Source organism: Nycticebus coucang, chromosome 5 (assembly GCF_027406575.1).
Source record: "Nycticebus coucang isolate mNycCou1 chromosome 5, mNycCou1.pri, whole genome shotgun sequence".
Taxonomy (NCBI): domain Eukaryota; kingdom Metazoa; phylum Chordata; class Mammalia; order Primates; family Lorisidae; genus Nycticebus; species Nycticebus coucang.
Window position 1 is genome coordinate 110,705,922 of NC_069784.1, and position 13,097 is coordinate 110,719,018.

Here is a 13,097-nt window from a genome sequence, read left to right on the forward strand (position 1 = left end):
CATTATAAGAGACTATTTTCCTGATACAGTTAAACTATGATTTTTTTTCTCTTCCATATTTTTTTACATGCTATTATTTTACTTCTGTCAAATAATGAGAAATAGTAAGCTTATCGTGTTGATCTAACAGACTCAGTTAAGGATTCATAGGATCTAGTAACTAATCTTCTATTACCTGTGAAGATGAACAATCCTTAATGAGACCATGAGTAACCAATGTGTACTAATGCTTGTTCACCAAGATGTTTTTACGCTTCATATTATTTTCTTAAATCCTAAGGATATCAACTACAATAATTTTTTTTTTGTTGATAAATGGTACATGTTCGTTTTGCCAATTTTTATACATGTATATTTCTGACTTCTCTATTTTTTATCTAAACAAATGGGATAATATGAACAAGTACATCAAAAGTATTGTTTGTTTTACATAATATTTAACCTCTATATCAACTACATATCTGTTCTCCAGCTTCTCAGTTAATTATTTTTTACCTTCTTTAGAAGTGACTTTAACTTTTAAAATAGTTTGCAAACATCATTAACTTTATTGAAGTGTGGCTTTCAGTGGCAATACTTCTCTGCAGCTTCCTTTTTCTTTTTTATTTTTCACCTGCCCCAACCCTTTTTCCTTTTCACAAATCCTAGAATGTGAACACATGTTGCATTGGGCTACTTTATCATTCCTTTCCAGGCACTCGGCTTCCTCCCTTTTCCTCCTTTTCCAGAACATTTCCTTTTGATTCTATCCTTTACGAAGATCTTAGATAATTGTTAGTGTTTGCATTCTTCCTTTTGATCATCTTTATGCTTTACTGTAACTACACTGAAATGGTCTAGAATCTTTCTGATACTATAACCAAGCTTTCTATGTAATTAATTTCCAAATGAAATTAATTTCTAAAATGAAGGGCAATCTGTGTTTTGGCTTATCCCTCTAAATTTGTTATTGTACAGGTCTGATCCAAAGCTTTTCCTACTTTTGAGGCAGGTTAGCATAGACATTAAAAATGTCCCACCAGCAGTGTAGAAGTGTGCCCTTTTCTCCACATCCACGCCAACATCTCTGGTTTTGGGATTTTGTTATGTGGGCTACTCTTACTGGGGTTAGGTGATATCTCAAAGTAGTTTTGATTTGCATTTCTCTGATGATTAAGGATGATGAGCTTTTTTTCATGTGTTTGTAGATCTTGAGTCTGTCTTCTTTAGAGAAGTTTCTCTTCAAGTCCTTTGCTCACCCTGAGATGGGATCACTTGTTCTTTTCTTGCTAATACGTTTGAGTTCTCTATGGATTCTGGTTACTAAGCCTTTATTGGAGGTATAACCTGCAAATATTTTCTCCCATTCTGAGGGCTGTCTGCTTGCTTTACTTACTACATTCTTGGCTGTGCAGAAGCTTTTTAGTTTGATCAGGTCCCAGTAATGTATTTTTGATACTGCTTCAGTTGCCTGGTGAGTCCTCCTCATAAAATATTCACCCAGGCCGATTCCTTCCGAGTTTTCCCGGTACTTTCTTCAAATATTTTTATAGTTTCATGTCTTAAGTTTAAATCTTTAATCCAGTGAGAGTCTATCTTAGTTAATGGTGAAAGGTGCGAGTCCAGTTTCAGTCTTCTACTTGCCAGCTAGTTCACCCAGCACCATTTGTTAAATAGGGAATCTTTTCCCCACTGAATGTTTTTAATTGCCTTGTCAAAGATCAAATAATGGTAAGTGGCTGGATTCATCTCTTGGTTCTCTATTCTGTTCCAGACATCTACTTCTCTGTTTTTGTGCCAGTAGCATGCTGTTTTGATCACTATCGATTTATAGTACAGTCTCAGGTCTGGTAGCGTGATTCCTCCTGCTTTGTTTTTATTGCTGAGTAATGTTTTGGGTATTGGAGGTTTTCTCTGATTCCATATAAAATGAAGTATTATTTTTTCAAGGTCTTTAAAATATGACAATGGAGCTTTAATAGGAATTACATTAAAATTATATATTGCTTTGGGTAGTATAGACATTTTAACAATGTTGATCCTTCCCAGCCATGAGCATGGTATGTTTTTCCATTTGTTAACATCTTCAGCTATTTCTTTTCTTAGAGTTTCATAGTCCTCTTTATAGAGATCTTTCACATCCTTTGTTAGGTATAATCCCAAATATTTCATCTTCTTTGGCACTACTGTGAAAAGAATAGAGTCCTTGACTGTTTTTTCAGCTTGGTTATTGTTACATTCCTTTTAGAAGGATGTTTTTTCTCTAAGGAGAATACTTAGAGATCTAAAAACAGACCTGCCATTCAATCCCATAATTCCTCTACTAGGTATATACCCAGAAGACCAAAAATCACAATATAACAAAGACATCTGTACCAGAATGTTTACTGCAGCCCAATTCATAATTGCTAAGTCATGGAAGAAGCCCAAGTGCCCATCGACCCACGAATGGACTAGCAAATTGTGGTACATGTATACCATGGAATATTATGCAGCCTTAAAGAAAGATGGAGACTTTACCTCTTTCATGTTTACATGGATGGAGCTGGAACATATTCTTCTTAGCAAAGTATCTCAAGAATGGAAGAAAAAGTATGCAATGTACTCAGCCCTACTATGAACCTAATTTATAGCTTTCACATGAAGGCTATAACCCAACTATAGCACAAGAATATGGGGAAAGGGCCAAGGGAGGGGAAGGGAGGGGGGAGGTCAGGGTGGGGGGAAGGTAATAGGTGGGGCCACACCTACGGTGCATCTTAGAATGGATACAGGTGAAACTTACTAAATGCAGAATACAAATGTCTACATACAATAACTAAGAAAATGCCATGAAGGCTACGTTGAACAGTTTGATGAGATTATTTCAGATTGTATATGAAACCAGCACATTGTACCCCTTGATTGCACTAATGTACACAGCTATGATTTAACAATAAAGAATAAATAAATTAATTAATTAAAACGTGGATTCTAGAGCCAGAATCCTTTTGCTTCAACCCAAGCTCCCCAAGTCCCTAACTGTGTGGTCACAAAGCAGTCATTTCATGTCTCTGTGCCTTAGGTTTCTGACTCTATAGATCAGAGGTAATCATTGTCATACTCATTGAAACAAATGGGTTTATAGATATAAAAGTGCTTGGGACAGCCCCTGGCTCTAAATAGGAAGTATATCAAGTGCTGTATATTGTAGTTACTGTTGTTATTGAAAGTTGCCAAGTTTAGTGCTTCTAAATATGTCCAACCTGAGAAATAAACCTTGATAGTATAAAGTGAGTGGGGAAATCATGACCAGCACTGGACACTGCACGTTTTCCTTGCTGTGGCTTCACATTTCCATGAATGATGCCCATGAGTACTGGAGGGGAAATTAATTACACTATTACATGTAACTTGTCTGAAGAAGAGTGTTATGACTTAATCAGTAGCTGCTAAAATGTTTAGGTTTCATGTGGTCCATAATATGAAATCCCCAAATGGTAAGTGAAAGAAGGAAGAAAGCAAAGAAATAAGAGCAGTGTCCCTGATACTTCCCCACTAACGTTTGCAAGAACACTGGGGCTTTCCACTCTACTGCACAAGTCAGCTTAACTCATATCTTTGCTCTATAAGAAGGAATATGTATAGAATATATATTTTTGCCTTTTCTAAAGGACTCTACTTTCCTTTGAGGAAACCACCAGAAATCCAGTTTAAGGGCATCTGTCAAAGTTTGAAAGATTTAAAAGTAACTTTTTAAAAAGATATAATGTTTTGTGCTTTCAGGTCATGGCTCTCTGAGCTCCCTTCCTTGAAGAATGTTCTGTAGGTTATTCTAGAAATCTTTCTTGACAGATTCTTTATGGAGCAACTGAGAATATGTGAGCGTGGGTGGTGAGAGGCTGGGCATGTGCACTGGGGTCGTGTCTGTCACATGGTGCTTCTCATGTGGGCTATGATCCCAGTGCTCAGCTTGGTTGGGAGTAGGGGAGCCCAATCAACTACATCTAATGCAATCATAACATTAACAGTGAACTTATGTCCATAGTATACCAGAAGTCGAAATTCACTGTGAATGTTGTGCTACGATCATGGAGGAGAAATGGCTTCTTCCCAGTTGCTTCTCTGCTTGAGGTAGGCTCTACATGTGGGCAGTAATCGACTAGCATGCCTCACTCTGAACTCTCCCTAATGTCTGAAGCAACAACATTTGCAGGCGGCCATTCCTGCTCATTAGTATGACCAACTTTGTTGCTTTTCCCATTCCTTTCCTCTATGATAAGAAGCCAAGGATTTCTCCAAAATTGAGTACCTAGAAGTGAGAAAAATGCATACAAATATTTGAATTGGCTCTTGCAACCAAACTCCTGAGTACCTCCAAAATATCTTTGCTCAGTTCACAGTGGTACTTAGGGCCAGACAGCCATTCATAATTTATACAAAATAAAATAACACAGGATTTTTCTTGCATAATTTTCCAATTTGTTTTTTAAAGTATTTTTAATAAATGCCACCATTTTTTTTTTTTTCAAACCAATGAGTACAGGCAAAGTACTTAAGGGGATTTAATCACCTAGCCAAAGTCTTCTCTAACACACTTATTATCAAATAGTTTGGGTCAATAAATGCCAAGAAATCAGATCCTGCTTTTTCCTAGAATCTCTGGAGCTGAAAGAGATTAGAGGGGATACTCTTGCTTGGAAGAAGTCAATGGCTTGGGAGTTAAAAAAAAAAAAAAGTGCTACATGACAACTGTCTATCTCTTTTATGAAAAAAGATCAGTCCAGTGAGCTCTGACTTTGGATGAGGAGGTTGTCTGAGTGACGGTCATTTTGGGAGGGCGGAATAAAAACCACATCTCAGCTGCAGTAGTGGCAAGGAAAACGTCCCTTCCCAAGAGAGTTTATTACTTGTCCATTAGAAGCCTTCAGCCTTAAATCCCATGTGGAGAAATCTAAACAAGAGTTATAAGATAGCCAGGTCCCCCTGCGGCATTCCTAATGTGGGCAGAGACTGCCTAATTACCTCCCAAGCTGCTCCTACGCTGATGACAAGGTGACATGGAAAGAGCAAGGGGGTTCATGTAATATGATATATTATTTTGCAATTAACTAGAGACTGAGCCATGTTCAGTCTTAACATTCACATACTCTGTTTCACACACAACATATGACTGAATCTCCAGAAACCTTAAATCAGTTTCTTCTCTGCCTCTCATCCACTGGGGGACTACGCCAATCTTTCCTTCCCTTGGCTCAAAAACTGGTTCAAAGACCCAGTAGAACCATGGCACCAGATTCTCTCTCCTGGGGAAAAACATTAGCTAAGATTACATTTGTGCCTATTTCTCTTCCATCACTGCTGCATGAGGCCTATTTCATGGCATGGATTTCATCATGCAATTTAAATGCACATGATTAGGAAATTCGAGTATTATATAACTATGTTTGCCTTTAATTACAACTACTAATTGGTCAAGACTCCTAGAAAAACAGTGCTTGTCATCCATTTTATAACTTTACCAGAAAGCCATGCTTCCTTACTGCTGTGTCCAGGCAAGCTAATTGAGTCAAAACGCCCTGCTAAACTTCTCAAGCAAATTGGCATTGCTTGGATATTTTGGATTGTCACTAAGGTGTGTGAAAAAAATTAAAAACATTGTAGAAGAATATACAAGATATTATTTGTAAATCTTTACCAGAAAACTCAAAAAAATTGTTTGAAAAACTATTAGAACTAATAAATTTCAGAAAGGTGGCTGATTGTGAATTAAATATACCAAGAAAAAATGTTAAATCTCTTATATACCTATGGAAGTAACTAAAATGCACATACATTTGAATCTAAGGGTTTAGCATCTATGGATTCAATCAGCCCCAAATTAAAAATATTAAAATAATAAAATACAACAATAAAAAATAATATAAATGAAATATAGCAATTGTTTATATAACATGAAATTGTCTTATGTATTCTAAGTAATCTAGAGATTATTTAAAGTATATGAAAGGATGGACATAAGTTATATGCAAATATTATACCATTTTATAAGAGATTTGAGCATCTGTGGATTAGGTATCTGCAGAAGTTCCAGAACAAATACCTTGCAGATACTGAGGGACAAAAATATATATGTGTGTATATGCCTGTGTGTGGATGTATACAGTGTGTGTACATGAAGACTATCCAGAAAGTATCCAGCTATGAAATGTGAAAAGTATAAAAAACAATGACTGGATACTTTTTGGACAGCCCCTTTGTGTGTGTGTGTTTGTATGTATGTATATTCCCAAATACATACACCCATGTACATACAAGCTCTGACAATTAAGTTCACTAACTGGCCACCATGTACTTATGATGGCAGTACTGTACACACAGCTCAGTAAATTTTCAAAACCTTGGTATACCAGGGTCTCACAGCTGTGCTCATATTGCCAAAAACATTGCAAAATTCATCAAATTCTGCATCAAAATTGTCAGTTGACTGATAGAAGCTTAGCAGAGTGAGTAAACATCAATAGAGAAACAGAAAAATTTTAATTGAATACCGTGGCATGAGAGGGGTGTGTGCAAAAATGGTCCCAAAGGAGGTCACAAAATGAACAAAAGCAAAGCTAAGTTGAAGATTGCCAAGACCTTTTGGAGAGGAAATGTGATGTTTTAGGCTGTGTTATCACTGGCGATGAAACCTGTGTACCAAGACAACCCTGAAACAAGGCTTCAAAGTGCACAATGAAAGACAGTCAATTCTCCATGGACAAAAACATTCTGTCAGTCCAAAACAAGAGTAAAAATGATGTCACTCATCTTTTTTGATATCAGAGAGATTATCCTTTAAAAATTTGTACCAACTGGACAGTTAATCAAATTTACTATTTAGACTGCCAAAAAGATTGTGTGAAAAAAATAGACAAAAACAGCCTGAACTTTTTGCCAACAACTCATGGCTCTTGCATCACAATAATGCACCAGCTCACTTGGCATTATCTGGCACTTACTAGTTTTGAGCTAGTAAACAAATAACTGTATTGGAACACCTTGCTATTTACATACTCTGGCCCCCAATGACTTTTTTCTTAACTTGAAGATAAAGGAAATATTGAAAGGAAGACATTTTGATTACATTCAAGACATCAAAGGTAATGCAATGGCTCTGATGGCCATTCCAAAAAAAGAGTTCCGAAATTGCTCTGAAGGGTGGAGTAGGTGTTGACATCAGCACATAGCTTCCCAAGAGGAGTACCTCGAAGGAGACCACCGTGATATTCAGCCATGAGATATTTAGCACTTTTTTATAAGATGAGTTCATGAACTTAATTGTCACACCTTGTATACATATATGTGAGTGGAAGGAACATTTCACTAATAGTAACAACAAAATATATAAATTGCTTGTATTAAGAATTTTTTTAAATATGAAGAAACAATATTAAGAAATTATAAGCCGAGGCGGAGCAAGATGGCAGCCGAGTAACAGCTTCCTTGCATCTGGGCACCGTGAGTCTGGGGAGATAGGACTCCAGGCATCTCTGGCTGGTGGGAACTGCCTATCATCACTCCTATGAAAATACAGGGAGTCAGCGAGAGACTTCTGGACCCCAAGAGGAGGACTAAAACAGTGGAAAGCCGGCAAGTGGTCGCGTGTGTTCAATCCGTCTAAACCCGCCCACAACTGTAAGTTCAGTAGCAGCGAGACTGCAAACCAGAAAGGCCTTACCTGTGAACTGTTTTGATGTCCTTGGACTTGGCACTGAGTTGAACTGCCTTGGGGAAGGCCTGAGCGGGAGTGCGGAGAACTTTGGCCGTTGTCTAGGGCCCCAGTCTGAGCCGCTGAGCCAGACGGAGCTGATAGTGTTTGGTGGTGGGTCACACGGATCCATTGTCAGTGATCTGCCCCGGCAAGCTCTGCCCTCAGGGTCGCAGAGCTAGAAACGGGTGGGAGCTGGTAACCCAGCAACCAAGTAGCCTAAGGGTGGGGTCTGAGCCGCCTTGCAGCCCTAACCCTCAGGGGCAGAGTGAGATCGGTTTTGGCACACTGAGTAAGTGCATAGCCACTTCAGCAGCGATTCCAGCGAGAAAGCTGGGAAAGCTTCTGCTCAGCAAGTTTACAAGTTCAAAGTGCCTTTTAAGTAGGCTGAAGAGAGATTTAGGGTGTCTACCTGCTGGGGTTTGAGAAATCAGCAGCCTCCAGTCGTATCAGAACTGTGACTAACATCTCATACCCCAGAAGACCACGTGTTGCCCAGACAATATTCAATAACATATACAAACTGCTTTGTTTTTGGTTGTGTATTTTTTTCTTCTTTTTTTTTTTTTTGGTTTGGTTGTTTTTTTTGTTTGTTTATTTTGACGTTGCTGATGTTCTTTTGTTTTTTTAATTTCAATCTTTTCCACACAGATCCCTTTTTCTTTCTCAATTTTCCTAGTTTAATTATAATTTCCCATTGCTGCCTTTTTTAATAACTTCAACTTCATTTTTGTTAGTGTTTCTACCGATATAATTTGGTTTTTCACCCAATTTTATCCCCGTAAAGTTTTCTGTTTGCTCCTTTTGGTTTGATTTATAGCATTTTTGTCTTTCCTCTCTACTTGGTGGAGGTGGGGTACTGTGTCTGATCAGGTTAGCAAAGAGCTGCTGACCTCAAGGGAACCACGCAACTGGGCACCCCCAGAAAGTGGGGTTTTTTTAAGGTTGTGTCAAAGTACCCTACTGTACACCTATATTGCCCTGTCTCCCTCTTTCTGTGCCTCTCTTCTTTTTGTCAATATTCCTTATACCCACCCCCTCTCCTTTCTCTATCTTTCTTTTTTTCTTATCACTCGGTCCTCCTTTCTTTCATCCCCTTTTTTTGCTCTTCAACCTTTTCACCCTTCTGGTCCTATAACCCTTAGTCCACAGGCATAAGAACTTAAAGAGCAAGAGGAAGTGAAAGGAAAATTAGGGCAAGGAAACAGATAAAAGAAATCACTCATGAGGAAGAATCAGCAGAAAACTCCAGGCAACATGAAGAACCAGTCTAGAACAACCCCACCAAGGGACCATGAGGTAGCTACTGCAGATGATTCCACCAGTATAGAAATGTTAGGAATTACAGAAAGGGAATTTAGAATACACATGTTGAAAACAATGAAAGAAATGATGGAAACAATGAAGGAAATTGCTAATAAAGTGGAAAATAACCAAAAGGAAATCCAAAAACAGAATCAAATAAGAGATGAACGATATGAAGAATATAAAAAGGATATAGCAGACCTGAAGGAACTGAAACAGTCAATTAGGGAACTTAAAGATACAATGGAAAGTATCAGCAACAGGTTAGACCATGCAGAAGAAAGAATTTCAGAGGTAGAAGACAAAGTTCTTGAGATAACTCAGACAGTAAAAGAGGCAGAAAAGAAGAGAGAGAAAGCAGAACGTTCACTGTCAGAATTATGGGACTTTATGAAGCGTTCCAACATACGAGTTATAGGAATTCCAGAAGGGGAAGAAGAATGCCCCAGAGGAATGGAAGCCATACTAGAGAATATTATAAAAGAAAATTTCCCAAACATCACCAAAGAGTCTGACACACTGCTTTCAGAGGGATATTGGACCCCAGGTCGCCTCAACTCTAACCGAGCTTCTCCAAGACACATTGTGATGAACCTGTCCAAAGTCAAGACAAAAGAAAAGATTCTGCAAGCTGCCAGGAGTAAGCACCAGTTGACCTACAGGGGCAAATCCATCAGAGTTACTGCAGACTTCTCTAATGAAACTTTCCAAGCAAGAAGACAATGGTCATCTACCTTTAATCTACTTAAACAGAACAATTTTCAGCCCAGAATTCTGTACCCTGCTAAGCTAAGCTTCAGAATTGACGGAGAAATCAAATCATTTACGGATATACAAACATTGAGGAAATTCGCCACAACAAGACCAGCTCTACAGGAAATACTTCAACCTGTTCTGCACACTGACCACCACAATGGATCAGCAGCAAAGTAAGAACTCAGAAATCAAAGGACAAAACCTAACCTCCACACTGATGCAAAAGATAAAATTAAGCAATGGACTCTCACCAAATAAGACGAATAGAATACTACCACACTTATCAATTATCTCAATAAATGTTAATGGCTTGAATTCCCCACTGAAGAGACATAGATTGGCTGACTGGATTAAAAAACACAAGCCATCCATTTGCTGTCTGCAAGAAACACACCTGGCCTCAAAAGACAAATTAAAGCTCCGAGTCAAGGGTTGGAAGACAATTTTTCAGGCAAACGGAATTCAGAAGAAAAGAGGAGTTGCAATCTTATTTTCAGATACATGTGGATTTAAAGCAACTAAAGTCAAAAAAGACAAAGATGGTCACTTTATATTGGTCAAGGGAAAACTACAACAAGAAGACATTTCAATTCTAAATATTTATGCACCCAATTTAAATGCTCCCAGATTCCTGAAGCAGACCTTACTCAGTCTGAGCAATATGATATCTGATAATACCATCATAACAGGGGACTTTAACACACCTCTTACAGAGCTGGACAGATCCTCTAAACAGAAATTAAACAAAGATGTAAGAGATTTAAATGAGACCCTAGAACAACTATGCTTGATAGATGCATATAGAACACTCCACCCCAAAGATAAAGAATATACATTCTTCTCATCACCCCATGGAACATTCTCCAAAATTGATCATATCCTGGGACACAAAACAAATATCAACAGAATCAGAAGAATTGAAATTTTACCTTGTATCTTTTCAGACCATAAGGCACTAAAGGTGGAACTCAACTCTAACAAAAATGCTCAAGCCCACCCAAAGGCATGGAAATTAAACAATCTTCTGTTGAATAACAGATGGGTGAAGGAAGAAATAAAACAGGAAATCATTAACTTCCTTGAGCATAACAACAATGAAGACACAAGCTACCAAAACCTGTGGGATACTGCAAAAGCAGTTTTGAGAGGAAAATTCATCGCTTTAGATGCCTACATTCGAAAAACAGAAAGAGAGCACATCAACAATCTCACAAGAGATCTTATGGAATTGGAAAAAGAAGAACAATCTAAGCCTAAACTCAGTAGAAGAAAAGAAATCTCCAAAATCAAATCAGAGATCAATGAAATTGAAAACAAAAGAATCATTCAGAAAATTAATGAAACAAGGAGTTGGTTTTTTGAAAAAATAAATAAAATAGATAAACCATTGGCCAGACTAACTAGAAATAGAAAAGTAAAATCTCTAGTAACCTCAATCAGAAATGATAAAGGGGAAATAACAACTGATCCCACAGAGATACAAGAGATCATCTCTGAATACTACCAGAAACTCTATGCCCAGAAATTTGACAATGTGAAGGAAATGGATCAATATCTGGAATCACACCCTCTCCCTAGACTTAGCCAGGAAGAAATAGACCTCCTGAACAGACCAATTTCAAGCACTGAGATCAAAGAAACAATAAAAAAGCTTCCAACTAAAAAATGCCCTGGTCCAGATGGCTTCACTCCAGAATTCTATCAAACCTTCAAGGAAGAGCTTATTCCTGTACTGCAGAAATTATTCCAAAAAACTGAGGAAGAAGGAATCTTCCCCAACACATTCTATGAAGCAAACATCACCCTGATACCAAAACCAGGAAAAGACCCAAACAAAAAGGAGAATTTCAGACCAATCTCACTCATGAACATAGACGCAAAAATTCTCAACAAAATCCTAGCCAATAGATTACAGCTTATCATCAAAAAAGTCATTCATCAAGATCAAGTAGGCTTCATCCCAGGGATGCAAGGCTGGTTTAACATACGCAAGTCTATAAACGTTATCCACCATATTAACAGAGGCAAAAATAAAGATCACATGATCCTCTCAATAGATGCAGAAAAAGCATTTGATAAAATCCAGCATCCTTTTCTAATTAGAACTCTGAAGAGTATAGGCATAGGTGGCACATTTCTAAAACTGATTGAAGCTATCTATGACAAACCCACAGCCAATATTTTACTGAATGGAGTAAAACTGAAAGCTTTTCCTCTTAGAACTGGAACCAGACAAGGTTGTCCTCTGTCACCTTTACTATTCAACGTAGTGCTGGAAGTTCTAGCCAATACAATTAGGCAAGACAAGGAAATAAAGGGAATCCAAATGGGAGCAGAGGAGGTCAAACTCTCCCTCTTTGCTGATGACATGATCTTATACTTAGAGAACCCCAAAGACTCAACCACAAGACTCCTAGAAGTCATCAAAAAATACAGTAATGTTTCAGGATATAAAATCAATGTCCACAAGTCAGTAGCCTTTGTATACACCAATAACAGTCAAGATGAGAAGCTAATTAAGGACACAACTCCCTTCACCATAGTTTCAAAGAAAATGAAATACCTAGGAATATACCTAACGAAGGAGGTGAAGGACCTCTATAAAGAAAACTATGAAATCCTCAGAAAGGAAATAGCAGAGGATATTAACAAATGGAAGAACATACCATGCTCATGGATGGGAAGAATCAACATTGTTAAAATGTCTATACTTCCCAAAGCTATCTATCTATTCAATGCCATTCCTATCAAAGTACCTACATCGTACTTTCAAGATTTGGAAAAAATGATTCTGCGTTTTGTATGGAACCGGAAAAAACCCCGTATAGCTAAGGCAGTTCTTAGTAACAAAAATAAAGCTGGGGGCGTCAGCATACCAGATTTTAGTCTGTACTACAAAGCCATAGTGCTCAAGACAGCATGGTACTGGCACAAAAACAGAGACATAGACACTTGGAATCGAATTGAACACCAAGAAATGAAACTAACATCTTACAACCACCTAATCTTTGATAAACCAAACAAGAACTTACCTTGGGGGAAAGACTCCCTATTCAATAAATGGTGTTGGGAGAACTGGATGTCTACATGTAAAAGACTGAAACTGGACCCACACCTTTCCCCACTCACAAAAATTGATTCAAGATGGATAAAGGACTTAAATTTAAGGCATGAAACAATAAAAATCCTCAAAGAAAGCATAGGAAAAACACTGGAATATATTGGCCTGGGGGAAGACTTCATGAAGAAGACTGCCATGGCAATTGCAACAACATCAAAAATAAACAAATGGGACTTCATTAAACTGAAAAGCTTCTGTACAGCTAAG